General features: G+C 50.0%; 1 protein-coding gene across 2 annotated transcripts in view; it reads right to left on the bottom strand.

Moving 5' to 3' along the window:
- The window catches only part of FSTL4 (follistatin like 4), a 401,478-nt gene that overhangs the window by 251,824 nt on the left and 129,577 nt on the right, over nt 1–20,077 (bottom strand). The window lies entirely within an intron of this gene.

Here is a 20,077-nt window from a genome sequence, read left to right as displayed (position 1 = left end):
AGAATGCCATTAGCTCCATTACGACGGGAGATAGTGCTTTTCCCAGTTCAGCATCTCCAGGAAAACATCGCACCTGTCAGCTCAGCGCCACAAGCAGCTGACTTGATGCAGGAGTCTACCGGCGCCTTTTCAGATCAGATCCATCAAGGAGCTGGGGCGATGCCAGAGGAGGGGAGACCCGGGCTGCAGACCAACCAGGAGAGAGGCAGACCATACCAGCACTTAGTGCATACCGGACAAGAACTTGACTCCAGGAATTCCCAGGTGGCCTAGCTCTTCACACAAGATGGGGCATGGGGTGAGTGAGGGAAAGACTGGGAGAAGAGGAGAGGGAGGGAGGGAGGGAGAGAGGGGCAGATGGAAAATGGAGAGAGAGGGAAAGGGAAAGAGAGGGAGCCAGAGAGAGGGAGACACTGAGAGAGAGAGAGGGAGGAGCACTGAGGGGGAGAGAATGGAGGGAGGAGGAAAGGGGGTGGAGGGGACGTGAAAGGGGAGAGCGAGCTCTGGGCCTGAGCAACTGGAGAAAGAAGCCCTCCCCCAATTTTGGCAAAGTCCCTGGAGAGCAGGTTGAACTGGTCTAGGCAGGCAGGGACTGGACATGTTGATTAGTTCCACCTGTGCTGGCTAATGGTCAATGCTTCCATTCCAAGCAAGAAATCTTTTGAGGGCCTACTGTATACAAAGGGAAAGTGTCAGAATGTCAACAGCAGCAAAAGGCCAACGGGGCTGAAACAGAGCCACCCACACACCCGTGGACAGAGCCGCCAGCCCAGGGTCTGAGGAGCACCATGCTGGGTAGAGTGTGTTCTCATCTTACAAGTGAGAAACTGAGGCCCAAGAGGTGGAAGGGATTTCTCCAAGGCCCCTGGGGCAATTCAGAAGGAAGCAGAACTGTCAGAGTCGGGTAGACAATGAAACTGCTGGAACTCTTCACTGAGGAAAGAGAACATTGGGATCACCATGAGCTATGAGCACCAAGGTGGCCACAGCCAAAGAGAGAAGGACCATTCATTCTGCAGTCTGCCTGCCTTGTAACTCTCTGTGTCAGGAGGACTGCAGGTGCAGACACAAAAGACATGGTCCCTCTTCCTCTAGGAGCCCACACCGGGCTGGGGAGACAGACCTGCAGAGTGCCTGGGGCTTCCGTGGGTCCCACGCACAGATGAAAGGGCCTCCCTGACCTTGCGGAGGAGTGGGTGGTGGTGGTGAAGTTCAAAGGAGGCCTCTGACAACACACCCAGGTTCCAGGGCCAGGCCAGTCTCATATCAGCCCCCCTGGGAGCCACAGAGCACTCCTGGGTGACCACTGCCTGGGCACAGCCTGTAAGTGCAAAGCCTCTGGGGCCAAGAGCTGTGGCCAGGACCCTGGCTGCAGGAGCTGCAGGCCATGACCCTTGAACACCCAGGCTGCCAAGAGGTGGAGACGTCAGCAGTCCATAAGGATGGCTGTGTGGCCCAGTGCCCCTTGGAAACATAAGCACTCCAGTTGTACTGCAAAGTGTCGCTCCTGCCTGTCTGATTATCTGGGAAGAAGCCTGTCTAAGAAGATAGAGACTGTTCTTGTTGCATCATCCTTTGCTCATATCTCTCAAGCACCAAGTCAAAGAATCGAATTTTTAAAAGACGATAAAGGTATTTGCGTTGCACTGAGCAATGAGAGGAAAACAACACAGGAATATTTAGTGGGATCTGCAGCTGGGGAAATATTCCTGAGCTAAGAGATTTCTGTGCAGGCAATTTCTATAGACATTTCTCATTTAAATGGAAATTCCTCCTAAAACGTGAGGAAAAATGGCCAGCACATCCAGGGCTTTCTAAGTGCTGGGCACTGTTCCGAGAGGTTTATGTGTATTAACGCATTTAATCCTCACAAGAGGTAGGTACTCTTAGTAGATATACTTTACAGATGAGGGAATTGAGGCTCAGAGAGGTTAAGCAATTAACCTAAGATCACCCAGCTTGTAAGTAGCAGAGCCAGCATTTGAACCCAGGCAATCTGAGTCCAGAATCCATCATCTTAACCATGAATATGCCATGAATGGTAAATGGTCTAGTGAAAGTATCAAATTAACTTTCACAAGAACTGCTCTGCAACTGGTTTGGTGGGATTTATTTAGTTAGTCTTAATCGACCTCGATGTAATTAGTTTGGGGAGTCCATCTCAGAAAGAATTTAGAGAGGGCCTCTTCCAATAGAGCAGCTTTGTCACTCTGAGCTTCCTGAGTGCCACAGAAGGAAGAGATGAGTTGTCTTTCACTGGGAAAGCAGGGTGCCAGGGCAGCTGAGTGGGGTGTGCTGGTGCTATTCCTGCCTGGAGAGACCATACATGGCACAGCTCTGCTGTCCTCAGACCTCATCTAAAAATGGCAGACATGACAGTGACAACATTCTCTTTTATCACAGGCTCACTCTGTGCTGTGTCCCGTTCAGTCCTTCAACCTTCCCAACAGCCCTATGAACAACTGAGGTGCAGAGGTGAAGTGACTTGTTGGGGATGATACCAATAGTGCCTTGTAAACTTGGATTCACATCAGTGTCTACAAAAGGCCCTAATATGTGCTCAAAAATGCATGAATGAATGAACAAACGAATCCAGAGCCAAGCTCAGGTGTCATCACAGTGTGCTATACTGCATAGCCTATCCACTCTTCTCCTACAGCCAGTGACAACATAGGCAGCGAGAAGGCAGTACAGGACATTATTGCTTCTCTCCTCTGCAAGGCCTCCCTCATGGGAGGGGGGGCTGGAGGTGAGGTGAGACGAGCAGTAGATACTCAGTAAAGACTTACTGATGCCATCCTCTCCTGAAGTCTGTAGTCTATCATCATCATCATCATTGTCCCCAGGGCCTCCCTATGACAATATTCTGAGTGTGCAGTGATTGGATTATAGTTTTGCAAGTTCTTGTACTGAGACTAGATGGACTCTAGAATGCATGATCCCATGCTCAGGCGATGGCCTGTCCCTGGGAGCAGCACCTCGCTGCACCTGGTGTAGGAACCTCACAGAGCAGACTATGCTCTGACTCCTCTCAGCTGTCTCAGGGTCAGGCCCTCCTGGGCCCAGGCCTGGCAGCTATTGATGAACACCTGGTCTGGGTGAGACCCTGGGGCTGTCGCTGACTCTTGCCCAGCCGAGGCTGCCAACCTGGGGAAGGAGAGGAGGAACAAGCCACCTCTCAGAGGTCTCCCAGCCTGAGTCCAAGGGTGGGAGCCACAGCACACACCCAGGCAAGGGTGGGCGGTCCCCAAGAGGGACCACCACGTGGAGCACACGGTTAGTGCCCAGTAAGGACCCTGAGGTTCATTGCATGACTAATTAGGAAGAGGGGCCAGATTGAGGGGCTGGCATCTCTGGGGAGACGGTGGCCACCAGGTCCGAGGCAGTGTTCTCACCGCTCTGAACGCCATTGCAGCCTTTTTATCTTTCAGAAGAAGTGGAAATGACCAAGTTGGATAGGGGATGAGGCACCCCAGCAACACAGCAGCTGTCAGAAGAGAAGCATAAACCATTTTCGGCAATGGAAATATCACATTTCTTCCTCAATCAGCGAGTTTTAATTTATTTATCTAGCTGAGCCATGATGGATACAGTCTGCCCAAATATATTACATGAGGATAATGCAATCTCTTATCCAGAAAACCACCATATTATAGATACTATCAAGCTACTTTCTCAAAAGTGTTTGGTACCCTAGCAACCAAAAAAGAAAAAATGAAAACAACAACTAAGACATAAAAATTACATTGCATCTGCAATACTTTGTTGAAATTGGTTTCGCAATAAAGCATGTATTGTAAAAACAAAGGTTTAATGATATATCAGTTTGGTGAAAATCTGATTACAAAGCAAAAACACATACATCTAAGGAAACTTGCAGAGCTTTTAAAAATGAAACTTGGCAAGGAAGTCCTGGACAAGCTCCATCTGAAAGTGTGCTGGATATTTTTTTTTCTCCTTAATGGTGGGTCTGCATCAATGAAATCCTTTGTCCACACTCAACTCTGCGACGTTGCCTCAATCCTCAGTCTGAACTCACAGCAGCTACTGAAGTAGTTATGTGTAAGCTCACACAGATGGCAGATGGTGGCCCGGACATACGAACTGTTTGCTAAGAAAGTAAACTATCTCTGCCCCCAAAGGTGGTATTTCTCTTGTTGTGGAGTTATACGTGGCCTGGGAACTCGGAGAGGCCCCAGTAAGATGGCTGCCATACCCTGTTATAAGCAGCCATCCAATTCTGTTGACCCGGAATTTGGCTTTATGAGTACCACACAGAACCTGCCAGTCACCAGCTGGGACGTGAAGGCTTTTGTTTTGTAAGGGGTCCCTCGGCAACCAGACTGAGCCTGCAATTGTTGAGACCCCAAGATGTGTGGGCTCCCAATGCACTCTGTTCTACCCCTGGGCTCCCCGCTTAGCATTTTGTTCTCTACTTCTTTCTGTTGCCAACCTCCTCCAGAGACTGGAGCACCTGGGGGGCAGGCCTGTGTCTTGTTTGACTCCGTGTCCCACCCCCAGCACAGTGCTTGGCATGTGGTAGGTGTCTCTCAACATGAGTTGGTTAAATGCATGAGTGGCAGGCTCCAACCTGAGGGAGGAAGGCAGAGAGGCAAGCAGGAGCCGGCCCTGCTGCGGGCAGCTTACAGCATAGTTGGGGAGAGGGGAGAGAGAAGTGCACGGGGAAGATTCAGCCATCTCCCTACACTTAGTCTTCCTTCCTCTTAATCTCTTCACCTTCCTAGGCTCCTCACCTCGCTACTTCCTAGCTTTCCTGCTACAAAGGATAAACTCATCATGTTAAAGTGCTGTCACGTCACCTTGAGAGGTATTTTTATTTCCTAAGAAAACGGTGGGCAGGAACTGCTTAACCCAAAAGAAGGAATGGGCGAAGGTCAGACCTGGCGTTGAAGGTGGCTGAAGGTGATAGACTGCACCTGGTACCGCTAACACAGCAAAAGGTGAAAGACATATATGTACCTGTGTCTTACTGATTATACTTCTTAACCTATATTGATTGCCTTGTCAGATAAATTCCACCTTTTGGAAAGGGTCAGGCACGCGGAGTCAGAGGGCAGAGAGTCTTTGAAGGAGGCCTGCGTGAGAGAAAATCTGGAGGGAGAGAACACAGAAAGACCTCAGGTGGGGGGTTATGTCAGACAGAGACCAGACTCAAGGAGGTTTCCATAGCAGAAGATGACACTCAGGGTCTTGGGAGAAAAGCGAAGAGGCAAAGGCAGAGAGCTGGTGATGAGGACTATGAACCAGACTCCTGGCCCGGTGCCACTCTACCCCATGGCCTGAGGACAGGGGCTTCTTCACAGGGAAGCCCCACTCAGTGAAAAGCTGTGCTGCCCCCCACTCCCTGTGCAGGATGGTGGTGCCTCAAGACTGGGCTACTGTCCAAAGGCCGTGTGTGTGCTCCCCCGAACCCGGGGAGGCCCCTAGAGGACCTCATGGGCAGTCAGCACTTCTCAGGGCCTCAGCCCTCCTGGTGTCTTGACATCAGCAAGTTCCACAGGTGCTGTTCTGTGCAGAGGGGCCCTTCTTCTGGGGACAGTGACATTGGTGGCTTGGGTATTTCCTGGAAAGAGCCTCAGCCACTTTCAGAGGTAATTTCCTGATTCCATGGTGACCTCAGGGACCCCAGGGGAGTGCCTCAAGGCCCCTCTGTAGTTTCAATTTCCCCATCACATACCAAGCACATCACTCACACACACACCCCAGACCAAACCTGCCAGTGGGTGGAAACAAAGCACATTGGCTGGGAAGTGAAGTCCAGCTGGCACATGTGGACAACCAGCTGATCCTCTGTCTCCTGACCATGCTGCTGAGACCCAGACACAGGCCTTCCTACTAAGGCTGACCCTTGGTGGTCACCGACACTTTGGGTTATGACCCAAGAGTAGGAAGCTTTTCTTCTTTTTTTCCCTAGGAAGACTTGTCAATGGTCAAGGCTCAGGATCACCCAAAGTTTTGCCTTAAAAGAACACCCCTACAGCATAAGTGACAAGCCACATAGCCTGAGATCCTCTTCACTGTGGCTCTGGCCCAGCATGGGAGCAAGGCCCCCTTGTGCCCGATTGCGACTCAAGAGGGTCTAAGTGGAGATGCACCTGAAGCGTACACACCCTGGCATGCTCACAGAGCTGGGAGGATGCACTCTGCCCCAGGTCACCTCCACTCTTCCCACCTCTGGCTCCATTTCTGCCCTGCTGACTTCCTGTTTTTGCCCTTCAGATCTCTGCATAGTGCGGGAACTCGCTGACAGGCCTCATGAAATATGACTGGGGAGATCCCATTCCACAGACCCTTGGGAAGGAGGGAACTAAATGCCCTGGGTGGAATTTACAACCTACAATTTTCTGTAACATTGTTCCCAGGGTGGGGAGGTAGAGAAGGGAAAAAAAAAAAACCAAGCTAAGACAAGGAAATATAATTTCAAATTCATTCATGATTTATCTGTTCCCTCCCCGCGGCTGCAAGGGAATTTTAACTCTGCTGCAAGATGGCCTGGCTGTGCTGATGCCGCATGCCGTGGAGCTGCAAACAGCTCGGACAACGTTAACCTTTCCTTTGCTGGCTGTTTCCAGCCCTCTCGCTGCTGCTCCCAGGTCTGGCATTTGGTTGATCTCAGCAACTCGACAGGACATCACAGGCCTCCTGGGGAACGCAGGTGGGTACACCTGGCTCACAGAGAAACTTGCCCCATTCCCCACACCAATAAAATTTCCTGGAGCCAAAATGAAACAGAAAATGTTTGAAATCTGTGTCCTTTCCACTTCTGTTGCTTTCTCCTTTATCCAATGCCTTTCCTTTGAAATGCTGTAAAGCCCTGAAGGGTAGCGAGTGAGCCACGCAAAGGAGCCTTTTAGCAATGTCAGTTTCCATGATAGCGAGCCAAGGCAGCAGGGCCAATCAAATGCTTCCCAGCTGCCTGCGTTGTCTGCACCGATGGGCTCCATCTACAAAGGGATCATCAGCATCTCAAGCCTGCATTGCCCCACACGGTTCATAAAAGCCCTTCCTCATATACTTCCCCATTCTATCCACTTCTGCCATTTAATCAAGGATTCTTTAACTTCCAGAAGAAAAGGGGACACAGCGACCTTGGAAGGAGTAGACGAGGCCATTAATCAATGGTCTCTGTGTGCAAGTGAGGAGAGGCCAATTCTTATAGCCCAGCATGAGATTCCAATTAGGGCGCAGGACCACGTCCTGGGATGAAGGGGTTAATGCCCATGTCGCCTGGCAAAAGAAACTAGGGGAAAATTCATTCCTGTACCCTGGCCTTCGACAAGCACCCATCTATCTCCACGTTCAGCTGAGCTTTCCCTTCCCATTCTGCACAGCGAGCAGTCATTGTTTAAAAATGTCATGATAATAATCAGCTTTTGTGGCAAAGATATGAAAAATGTATTGCAAGATCAAAAGGATGATATTGTCTTCCAGCAGATTACACATTCCACCCACAGAAAGGGCTAATCTGATGTCCTCAGAGAGGAAACAGGTAAACATTTTCAACATTATCGCCATCTGTGTTTCATTTTTTTGGACCTGCTCAAGAAAACAGTTATTTATGGATAAATAAAAAAGAATGATTTTCGTCCTTAAGAAAACAGTAATGGAAACTTTGAAATATCTGCCTTGGGTTTTAGAATTCTGGCCAGTACACCCAAGAGGAAACGTAGATGCCGTCACCCAACCTTCTCCGCCCATTTCCGTTCTGTCTCCATCCCAGCTTGAAGTTAGTCTTGGAATTGGCCAAGGCAGTGTCCCACCCCATATCTTTCACGAGGGGAGAATGGGCTCTCCTCGGTGGGACCTCCAGAGAGGTGCCTGGGTTGCAATCCTGGCCCTTCTACATCCGGCAAGACATTTGTCCTCTGAGTGTGTGCCCCAGCTGCGAAATGGGGATGACCGGGTCTCGGGAGTGCGTCCCAAGATGATGGGAAATGGTCGGCCAGTTAGGAGGGCCCTCACAGACAGCAGGAGGGCACAACTGCTGTTATTAGTAGGAGTACTATCATTAAACACAAGGACAGGGCGGAGGAGGGAAGAGTCCAATGCCTTGAAATCTATGATTTTTTAGATGATTTCAACAAGTGTTTCCTAAACAACCTGCTGTTTGTTTAGCCTTGGCCAGCCTCCTGGGAAGGACATGAAACATCCTCATGGGGTGCTGGACCAGGGGACGGAGGACAGGTTCACACACTGCCACACCCTAGATGGAGCAGGTGGGGAGAGCCTGAGGGGAAGTCAGACATCCCAGCTTCTGTTGCCCCGAAAGTCGGGCTGGTGATCATGAAGAGCTCAGATCTCTGCCTCTCTAAGGGGAGGTGCCTTGCTTATCGTCTCCCCTTCCCCCAAGAGACCCCAACTGCCTCAAGGGGGAGTGACCCATAGGGCTGAACCCTCCAGGGGTGCTTTCAGGCAGCAGACATCCAGAAACTGAGGGGATTTCATTACATACTCCCAATTCCTTGGGCCTGAGAGGCTAATGCAAAGGGTACATATGTTTATTCTGAAGCTAGAAACAAAGAGCAAGGCAAACCCACAGTGGTCTGAGTGCCCTCCCATCACCCTAGAGGGGCGGGGATGGTGGCCCCCAGCAACAACCATGTACCAAGAGCCTGCACATGAAGTTAATACCATAGCAAGTGTCACTGAATACTCAGGACAACCAAATGTGATTAGGATTAGATCTTGAAAGTCCAGAATTTTTTTTGCTGAGGAAGATTTACCCTGAGCTAACATCTGTGCCAGTCTTCCTCTATTTTGCATGTGGGTCACTGCCACAGCATGGCTTGATGAGTGGTGTAGGTCCACACCTGGGATCTGAACTGGCAAACCCAGACCACTGAAGCAGAGCGCGCCAAACTTAACCACTACACTACGGGGCTGGCTCCTTGAAATTCTAGGTTTTAAAGAAACATTTGCCTAGAATTTCAAGTATAAATTTTAAATTTTGTTATTTTAAAAACATTGTTTTGCTCTCAGAAATCTACCTTAAACTTAGGTAAATTCAACCAAGAGATAGCATCGAACATTTGCTGAGGGGACCATGGAGAATTTGTCTTCAAGCAGTGGGCAGTTGAGGGAGGGGTCACACAGAAGAAGGAGACATGTGGGTTCCCGGCACCCGAGGCTGCCTCTCTGACCAGAGGGTGTGGTGAGGACACCAGTGGGCCGTGCTCAGACCGAGCATCCGCTTGGGCTGTCTGACGTGAAACCCTTTGGCTTTTATTTCTTGTTTAACCTTGATGTGCTCTGAGTTATACACACTTGACCAGTGAACTACGTTTTTGGATGACCATCTCCCCTTTCCTTGGTCAGGACTCATGTGACACTCTCCCCCTCCCCACCAGGGGCACAGCGGCCTCCGTGCCACAGTGCGGCAGCAACGAAGCCGCGTGGGGCTGATGGTGCCATCTGGCTCGGGGACCTGTCTCCTCTCAGAGGCAAAGCCGTGCTCCCCTGGGGAGACCAGTCTTCTCCACAGTCTGTTTCCAGTCTCTTGCTGTTTCCAGCTAGGTTAGTTTCACCCTGTTGTGGGTTCTCATGTGAACACCCACTTCTTCTCTCTCCACTCTGCCTGCGAGCTCCAGGGCTCTCTTCCTGGAGAAGCTGAAGAGTAGCGCTAGGCCTCATATGCAGTTTAAAAGAAGGAACAGAACATGTTTTATAAGGAAACTGAGAAAAATAGACATCCAACGGGGCCCAACACAACCTGGAGGACCCTGAACATTATCTGCTGGTGTCTTTGGAAACTTCCCACAGGCGTTATTCACTGGGTGAGGGCAGGCTTGCGTTCCAGTCACACTAGCCGGCTGTGTGACCTCAGGCCAAACACCGCTGCTCTCTGAACCTCAGTTTCCTCAGCTGACAAATAAGGGCTTGAACTCAATATCACTCATACCCCTCCAACACTTGGCATGCTATGAGGTTAGCTTCTCACCTTCCTTCAGGTTACACCAATTAAGAAAAAAACCCAATTTCCTCTTCAGTATTACTGTTTTACTTATAATACTGGGTTCCCTGATACTAACCTCATGTGTAGAGTATTTTTACATACATTAAGGGTTAAATAAAGTTTTGGAGACTCGTCTATAAATCAACCCACGTGCTGGGGAATATGCCTGTGGAAAAAAATGTGTTTTAGTTTCCAAAGGTCCAAATAACCTTACGACAGACGACAGACTGCTGGGAACAAAACCCTCTTGTGAATTGCGGACTGCTTGCACAAATCGCTTACTCAAATTCCATCTGTCGACATGGCTCTGCTATTAAAATTTCCAGTCTAAAGGGAAAATGCCTTAACTAGTGTGAGTTTCAATCCCGCGTCTCAATATTGGGACCTGCCATCCATCGTCCCCTGTCATAACAGACTGATTGCCTTCAGAAGTGGTTCTTCAAGAACAATGGGGTGATTCTCACATGCTCAGCAGTTTGGGCTCTTGCAAGGGACTTAATTCAATGCCTAAGGAGTTTACTGGGGCATTTACAAATTTCCCAGCTCCACAGTGTCATCTACCAGTTTTAATTCACCAACATTCGTTGCTGCAAACCTGTCCTTGAAACATCTTGAGATGGATAAAGATTTGAGTCTTTCCCCCCCCAAATCGAAAAAAGTCCAAATTTCCAAAGAAATTCTGTTGCAGTTACAGGCTACAGATCCTGCTGGTGACCGATCAAACAAATCTGGGGGCTCAGAGATTCTACACCAGGGCCCTTGGAGAAGAGTTAGGTGCTCAATCCTATTCACTATTAGGCTATTCATATGTAAGCATTTTATACCACTTAGGTGACTTATTATGCCATTTGATCAGCCTGGGTAATGAATCCCATGAATTTTCTTCATTTGGGAACTCCATCCCCCAACAACATTTAAAAAGAAAAGACCAAATGGTCTAGGATATTCAGATAGGAAAATAATTACGCATTTTCATGACCACACCTCGGAACCTTCAGTCTCAGCAAGGACAAGGCGAGCTCTAGGCATTCGCAGGTTTGGAGGAAGAGTCTTGCCCAGCACATAACCCCCTCTGCCAGCCACCATGTAAGAAGCAAACAATGAACGGTCTCAGGCAATGAGTGGGCCATCTACTTTCACAAATCATCTGGCTTCATCCTGAGTCATCCAGAGACGTCATCCAAGAAGGGGGCTGTTGGCATCGAGAAGTGCAAACATAGCTCCTCACAGCCACATCCTCACTGGGGCCCCACAGCCAGTGACGTCTGTTTCTGTGGCATCCTCTCCCGCCCCTGAGGCTCTGACGGCAGATGAAACCTTTTCAGAGACAAAGCTGGCCAAGTAAGGTGCTGACGAGGTGCTCATACGCAGGCCTGGCACACACAACCCTGGAGGGGTAAGGCCTGGACCTCGGCACTCCCTTTTCCCCGACCCTGGAGGCTCCCTAAGAAACCCTGCCAACCTCTGCACCCCTTTGATGCTGGGGCTCTACTCTCTCTCTCACTCAATCCAAGATGTAGAAAACATCTTACTTACCTTCTAGTCTATTCACACTCTACTCTGTGGCTCAGAATTCCATTCAACTCAGGTGGACTAGAGGTAGCACAGGTGAGGATGTGAGGGTTGACGCTATAACTTCCATTTCACTCCAAATGATTGAAGACACGCCTGACTCCCATTTCCAAGCCAATGATTGGTTCAGAAAGGGGCCCATATTCCCCCCTGGCCAATGAAGTGTGAGGGGCAGTCTTCTGGGCGCTGAAGAAGGATTAAGAGGGGACAGTCTTGATATTCCATCAGGTTTCTCTTCCTCCGCCCTTGATATCTAATCAAGCTCCTCTTCCCCCACACCTTTTATACCTAAACAAGTTCCTCTTGGCCATTTTCCACCCCTCCCTATTCTGCCTGCTAGTTATAACTCTCTGCTTGTCCCTGTTGATTGCAGTTGCATTCAATCTCTCTCCCCTAATGTAACAGTCTTGAATAAAATCTTCCTGCTGTTTTAACAAGCGTTAGGATAATTTCTCCCTAACCTTGGCCATTCATCCCGCGTAGTATCCATGCTCTGCTTTTCATTCCGATGCCTCCGGCCCACAGCGATGCACAGGAAAAGGCCCCTCGCCAGAGCACCATCTCCTCTCTCGTCTCATCCTTCCTCCTCAACCTCCTGGCACAAAATCTTTCTTTCACACCACGACGAGGATTAAGGTTTAAGCTGCAAATATCCTATCTCAAGGAGTTTGCCTTTAATATACACTGAGGTGTAAATGGCTAATACCCTTTCCTGAGAGCAAATTAGGAGAGAGAATGAATACAAATGACTGCACAGGTGACTAAATTAATAGATTAAGGCGTTGAGCACCCGAAGGCAAGTAAGAGGATAGAAAGGACCAGAAAAGGTAAGTGAAGATTGGCAAGGCAAGGACTGACTTCTTTACCTGCATTCCCCATGTGCTGCAGGGCAGCCCCAAGCCTTCATGTGCCAAACAATTCCACTAGGTCTGTGCTGATTCGCTGTTCTGAATTCAGTTCCAATCAACTCTCGACAGGACAGTCACTGGACCTGCAGGGTGCGTTCACTGATACATCGCAACCGTCCCCAGGGTCCCCCCAGATGTCCTCCCTAGAAGCTCTCCTCCCGACACCACACAAGCGCCTCCCCTCCTGCAGCCACACGCAAGACTCAGAGCACAGAACCTGCCCCTGCTGCGTCTCAGCGGGGGTCTACCAGGCCAGGGACGGGGGTGGGGACAGCCCCAGCGCAAGTCACTGACTTTGAGGCTGCTACAGTTCTCCAATGACAAATGACATTCTTTGCTGACTCTATATGAAAGTTTTTCTGGTTAAACAATGAGAAAGATGGCCCCCCCCCACCCCCACCACCAAATATCCTAAATAAAACTATAACTCAGGCTTAAAATGTTCGAGTTGTTCAAAGGAAGTTGCTTTCTCTTTCACAAAAGACACACACCCACTAGTTTTACAGCAGAGTGTCCCCAGAGGGGTCAGCTTCCCGGGGCATGTTCATTTGATTGCTGGGGCTGAAGCACCACGGACTCAGTCTGCCCCTCTCTGGCCGGCGGCCTCCCCACAGTGGAGGGACCAGTGCGTATCAGTCACGAAAGAGGAAGAGGAGCTGGTGTGCAGGGGGTGGCCTGGGGCAGACGGAGACTTCAGGGCCAGGAGCTGGGGAAAAGGTTAACCAACTGTAAAGTCTGATGGGGGAAATTCTCAGAGCTTATGCAAAAGAAGAGGCCATTTTCTTACCTTTTATGCTTTTCCTACAAAATGTAGCTGAGTGAACTAGTAATTTAAATCAAATCTTTCTATCAGCTGACTTAATTAGTCTGTGTAATAAACCACACCTCCTGGCATTTCTCCTCCACAGGGCAGTCTGGCGTCTCACCGCTAGTCCCTGGAAGGTGCCACCATGTTGGCCTCCCCTGGCTCTGCCCATGCCATGCTTGTTCCCTCCTCTGCCCATCATTACCTCCAGCTGGAGCACCAACTCCACTTTCCACCTACCCTTCAAAGTCTGCCTCAAGTTCTCATTGCCTCTCAAAGCCCTTCCTACCTGGCTCAGCCCACCTTCATCTCCTCTGAGCTCCTTGAGGCTATGTGACTGTTCCATGTAAATGTGGAAGGCACCTCGTGCTGTCTTGTATCACTCGCTGTTACTTCCTGTGAGTTGCATTTTCCCAAAACAGAGAGAGAGCTTCCTGAGGGCAGGTCCCATGCCACGTGTCCAGCGAGGCTCCCTACAGGGTGCTGAGCCCCCAGTGGGGGCTCGCGCATATGGGGCAGCAGGCGATTGAGGGGAGAGGCACACTATCCCAGGCAGAGAGCCTGAGTCCCCAGGCGAGTGTGACCCAGAACCAGTCCCTCCTTGCTTAGGGAGGGGGGTGGTGAGATCTCATGCAGGGGAGAACAGGGGGTGGCCCATTGGTGTTGTGGAAGTTGCCCTTGCTGCTCTAGGGTCATGTCATCTCCAGCTGGGCCTCACCATGGGACCCCAGCACAGGCTGGACCATGTGACAGCAGCTGCGTGAACCTGAATGAGCGGACAACGCAACCTGCGGAAGGCGGGAAGAAAAAAGCCTTAACAATGAGTCTGACAAAGTGGCATCCAGACAAGCACAACTGAAATAAATTCTAACCAGGATACAGTATTTCCAAGTAATATATCGATGGTTGAAGACGCAACGTCAGTTTGAGGATGTGGGGAGAAGAATGTGTTTCTGCAGAGACAGAGTGGATCAAAGAGAAGGGGCTAAGGCTGCTGACCTCCGGATGGGTTTCCATGAGCCCAGGTCTGGGGCCTCAGAGGGAAGAGGATGTACGCGACTCAAGTTTCTGTCACTTCAAAGTCTTCTCCAACCACGTGGGAACCTCTTGGGCAATGAGTCTGAACCTTTCCCCTTGCATAAAAATCTCCAGGGGAGCTAGTTTAAATACCCATCCTGGATCCCTTAACAGACTCTGATTCAGCAGGACTGTGGAGGGGGGGGCCCAGAACTTATCTTTAAGAAATCCTCCCAGTGGTTCTGCTGCAGGTGGTCTGCATTCTGGATTCGAGAGCCATGCGAGTCTTGAGGACAGAACAGTTCTCTGGTGGCATGGTCCTCTATTTTCAACACATAATCGAGGAAATCTTAAATAGATGGGTGTTTCTGTGTTTCAGAATCTTCCTATGGGGACACAGAAGGGGGTGGCTAGCTTGTCCAAGAGACCAGACCTCCACTCCTATGCCAACCAGGCTTCCAGGGCTTAACGGAGAGATTAAGTAGGGGTTTGCAAATTTTCTGTCCGTGGAGCATGGAGAAAGGCTAATTTGTGAACCTCACTTGGTTCTGAGTGGAAGGAAATAGGTCGTGGCCTCTGTCATCCCACTGCTCATCCAGTCTTTGAACAAGTTTCTCACTGCATTCTGCTCCCCACACAGGAAAGGGTGGTACAGGGTGGGGAACAGAGTCCCTAATGGAAGCACTCAATCTCCCCCTCTTCCCCTGGGGTGGTTCCTGAAGGGGCTTGAGGTGGAGGAATTCTTCGCGACAAGAGCATTTATCAATCCTCAGGGCTCCTCATCCATTCACTGTCCATCCGTCCACCCATCTGTCCACTTATCCATCCAACAAGCATTGAATTCTCTCTGAGTAACAGACCCTTTGCCACAGGCCAGGAGCATGAAGTGAAGTAAGGTAAGTCCCAGGCACAGCATGGCCCAAAGGAGCTAGCACCTAACTTCTCCCACGGTGCTAGGGAGGGCTCCACGAGGCAAGGACGCCAGGCCTGAAGGCGGAGGAATGGGGAGCAGTCTAGGGTCAGAGTGTGTGCGTATGTGTGTGCACCACACCCCAGTGGGACAAAGGCACAGCCGCATGAAGCACAGAGCGACAGTGTGAGGAAACTCAAGGCTTTCCGAGGCCCATGTGCAGGCAGGCTGGGCCTGCAGCTGGAGGCTGGCTTTCCAGCTCCCCGGAGCCAGGGGTTATCTGGTAGTTTACAGGAAGCCACAAAGCTGTTTAGACGTGGTGAATTAGGATCCAATTTGTGTTTCAGGCAGCCCCCAAAGGTGGCCGTGAGGAGGCAGCTGGGAAGACAGGGAGCTCAGTTGGCGGCTGCATTACTGATCCTGATCACAGGGTGCGGGCCTGAGCCCAGGCAGGGATGAGGGGGAGGGCAGGAGGACACAGGGTCCACAGACCTTACAGGTGGGGCAGAGGGGCAGGAGTTCAGGATGGCTCCAGGGCCTTGGCCGACCCCGAGCACACTTGGAGACGGCCAGGAGTAGAGACCTGAGCACACCTGGACATGGCCAAGAGTGGAGACCATACCCAGGGGGCCTGCTGCTCACCTCATAAAGGTCCCAACCTCCTGAGTGCCCTGTCCCTTATGCCTGCTTCCCTGCCCTTTGCTCAGACACTGCTGGCTGTGAACTAAACACTCCTGAAACGTTTCTTATACATTACAGATGTTTTTCTGGCTTGAAACACTCGGGTAGTTTAATTTGTTTTCTGAAATAACAAAAGCAATTACACTAATTGCCTTCAGAACGGGGCACTCACAGGGAACAGCCTCGACATGGCACAGGAGACACCCGGCAGACTCCTTCCAGGTTCATCATTAATGGAGCAATCTGCCTGTCCTGTCACAGGCAGGTGTCTCGGCAAGAGAAAGTTGTGCCAGGTGCCGGAAGCCTCACTTCGCAGCCCCTAAGTGGCTCCTCTTGCTGGGAAGATGAAAATAAGAGATGGTTACTCCCCACCACAGGTGAGCCATGAGTGACAGCTCACCCACCCAGCACGTTACCTCTGGCACCAACAGGGCACCACACGCCTTGTCTGAGTGCCATGTGTTACTGTGCCAGGGTGTTGCTCACGGATTGCAGATGACTCCATCCTATTGAGCTAGACCAGACCCCGGGGACCACCAGTCCAAGACGGCTGGGAATGACACCCTCAATTCAGTTCATGGCTGTTTGCATTATGGTTCACTCCTGAGGCAGTTAATAAGCAGTATGAGGGATGGCTATGAGTTAAGGATGCAAGAGGGAGGATGTGGCTCCATCACTTCCTTTGTTTTCCCATGGAGGCACATCTGAAGCTTCTCGGAGAGGCTTACTAAAGTCGCCTGCTGAGGCAGAGGGGCACAGAGCCATGGGCTGCTCTAGTCACATTAGCATCACAACAGCCATGCCCCTACTCAGGCACCAGGTCAGCTATCGGTAAGCCATACCCCCAGGCCTAGTGCCCAGGTTCCAGCCCTGCCATTCTTTGTGCTCCAGCCCCAGGAAGACTCCTGCCATCTGCTCCCGTGCTGCAAGGTCCACCAAGGGGCTCTTGGTTGGCAGGCCAGCCGCGACCAAACTCACTTCTCGGATCTTACAGCTCTCGGGGGAAATACACCTACCCAACCAATGCCCGAGAACAGGGCAGGATGACCTATGAGCTATAACAGGATGCACAAGGAAAGGGCTGAGAGACTTTCTCCACGGGCAGGAATTCAGGAGACCTTCCCGAAGGAGGTAGCATTTAAGCCAGGCCCTAAAAGATGGGCAGGACTTGGAAGGCAGGTATGGAAGAAAGGGCATCTCAAGCTGAACAAACGCACAGACAGGTGCGGGCAGATGTGTCTGAGGGTGGCTGGTGGTGTCACCAGGTCAGAGGGCAGGAGGCAGCGCAGGAGGCAGCGCAGGAGGCAGAGTAGGGAAGAGGGAGGTAAGACTGGAAGGACAGCTCAGGACCAGATTGTGAAAAGGCCGAATGGCAAGCCAGGAGACAGGATTCTCCTTGGTGTGTTGGGAGAGCCAGCGCCTCCGGTTCTGCAGACTGTGAGCTGCACTGGCCTGGGACGCAATGGAGTCAGGAGATCTACCAGAAAGATCCGCCCAAGGAGAAGTCAGCAGCCCAGGAACCCATAACCCAAAGGCTGAGTTGAGACCCACTTATGCTGAGCATCTGCTCCCTTCCTCCCTCATCTACCCATCAACACTTTGCTGAGCATGACTGGCCCTGGGTACCATGCAGGGACTGAGTACACACTGGAGAAGAAACCAGCACTATTCCCATCCTCTGGGTTCTTGGCATCCAGTGCACCACCTAACAATAAACTAGTAAACAAACACATCATGATATAAACCATTTGTATGTAGATATGAATTGAGACAGGGCTGTGAAGCAAATGAATAGGTACAGGGATAAGAAAATATATTGGGGGAACCTACTTAGAAGGAGTGGACTCTGAGTGGTGTCTAAGGATGAGAAAGAGGGTGCTCTGTGGAGAGTTGGGAGAAGAGGAAGCATGGCTCATAGGAGGCGGCCAGAGTGGCTGGAGCCAGAGGCAAAGAGGAGAGTGGGAACATGCCAGGATTCTGGAGGTAGGAAGGGGCTAGCTCATGCAAAAGGGTCTGGTGGGGATTTGGATCTTACTAAAAGGGTGATGGGAGACGTGAGCTGGAATTACCTTTTAGGTTGGTCATGCTGCCCTGGGAAGAATGGGTTGTGGAGATAAGAATGGAAAGAGGGAGACTAGTGGTGAGGGGATCAGAGTCTTTTAGGTGAGATGGCTTGTCTAGGTTGGTGGGCTCGGGGATAGAGATGTGGACAGATTGAGACACAAATACAGAAGTTAGAGCCAAGTGGACTTGATGCTGGAGACGGGAAAGGGAGAAATGACAGACAGATGACTCAGTTTCCTAATTTAAGCAAGTGGGTGGATTTTAGTGCTGTTCCCCGAGGTGGGCATGACCAGAGGAGAAGCAGATACTTCTGGGGGCTGGCAGAGGGGATATAACAGCTTTGCTTTGGGCATGTGAAGCTTGAGATGCCAAGTGCTGATACCAGAAGCCAGATCTTCCACAAACGTTAGAAACAAAAGAGGAAGGTAAAAAATGACAGGGCAGGCACATGCATTTATTTCCTCCTCCTCCTAAGACTCAACTAAAATGAGCTTAAAAGAATAAATCACAGAAATGAAGAGAATGGGAGAGGTACCATCAGTGAGCAATGGGTTTAAAGACATTTCTGGAAGAACATTCACTGGAGAACAGGGCAGAGGACACCTCAGCCCGCAGCCTAGAACACGCGCAGAAGGGGCAGCAGCTGGATGACACCTCCCCCAGAGCGCTGCTGAGACGGGGCTGGGGAAATTGAAGGCCTGCATATGGAAGACTCCCTCATGCAGAAAAGTACCCGAGGGTTCTTGTCTAAAGAAATGGAATAAACCGCCTGAGGAGAACCACGAGGTGAATGTGTTGCCAGCTTCTGTCCTCTGGCACCCACGGGCCACCCAGCATAATGTCCGGTTCACAGCCTGCTCATCCTGCAGCTGAAACTGCCAGATGACCAGCCCTGCCCCAGAACATGAGCTCCTGGTCAGCCTTTGTACCTTCCCCATTCTCACATTTGAATGGTCAGCCAAGAATTGCCAGAACCAGAAAAGATAAAACAGAGCAAGATCACAAATAAGCTGAAAACAGATAGACAAAAAAACGCCAATTAGAGAAAACCAGACACCAAGATAATCCATGTGACAGAAGACAACTAAAAGTCAAAGGAGAATTCAAACAGAAAACCAAAAATTACTAACTAGTATCCTCAAATAGTTTCAAGAAGATGTTACTTCTAGAAATCTGAAAATGATAAAGTGTGCTTGGAAATTAAAAGCACAATTCTTGAAATACAAAGTGCGATACTCAGATTGGACAATAAAGCCAAAGGAATTTTCCAGAATATATAATAAAATATATAGAAATAGAAACTTTGAAAGAAAAAGTGAGACAGAAAATATTGACCCAGGATAACCTCCTGGGTTATATCCAATTAAGATTTCCAGAAAGACAGAAGAGAAAACCAGTAAGAGGGAATTTTTTTGTTGTTGTTGTTTTTTTGGTGAGGAAGATTCACCCTGAGCCAACATCTGTGCCAGTCTTCCTCTATTTTGGATGTGGGACACTGTCACAGCATGGCTTGATGAGCAGTGCATAGGTCTTCACCCGGCATCCTAGCTGGCAAACCCTGGGCCACCGAGGCAGAGTGCATGAACTTAACCACCACACCGCCAGGCTGGCCCCTGAGGGAATTGTTTTCTTTTAAAAAAGATTATAATTGCTTTCATGTGAGGAAGCATAGATGGAAGACCCCAAAGAAGGGGCCACAAAGCCAGATATTTCATTGCAAAATTTCATAACACCAAAGACAGTAATTATCATTTTGTTCTTTGTGGATTTTATGTAATAATTTTTATTTTTTAAATATTGTTTATCATGATTACTGAGTTTTTGTTTTGGAGCCGAAGGCCTCAATCACCTCACCCTAATCCCAGCCCTGTCCTATGCCAGGTGGAGATACTGCAGATAAACGAGTGAAACAAAGTCCCCACTCTCAAGGTTCTTAAAGGACATAAAGAGACGATCCTAATAGCTTCCAGAGAGATTAAAACAGGTCACCCACAAGGAAAAAAAATCAAGACACTGCTGACCTGAAGGTGAAGCCTTTAAAAGCATGAGGGTGTGGCTTTCTCTTCCTAGGTATACAAACTACACATTCCATCCCCCATGCCCCACCCCAGGGGCTATCTGACCAGTTTTCACAGAGAAGGTGTGAG

The sequence above is a fragment of the Equus caballus genome, chromosome 14, assembly GCF_041296265.1.
Source record: "Equus caballus isolate H_3958 breed thoroughbred chromosome 14, TB-T2T, whole genome shotgun sequence".
Taxonomy (NCBI): domain Eukaryota; kingdom Metazoa; phylum Chordata; class Mammalia; order Perissodactyla; family Equidae; genus Equus; species Equus caballus.
This window is presented reverse-complemented; position numbering and strand designations above follow the sequence as displayed.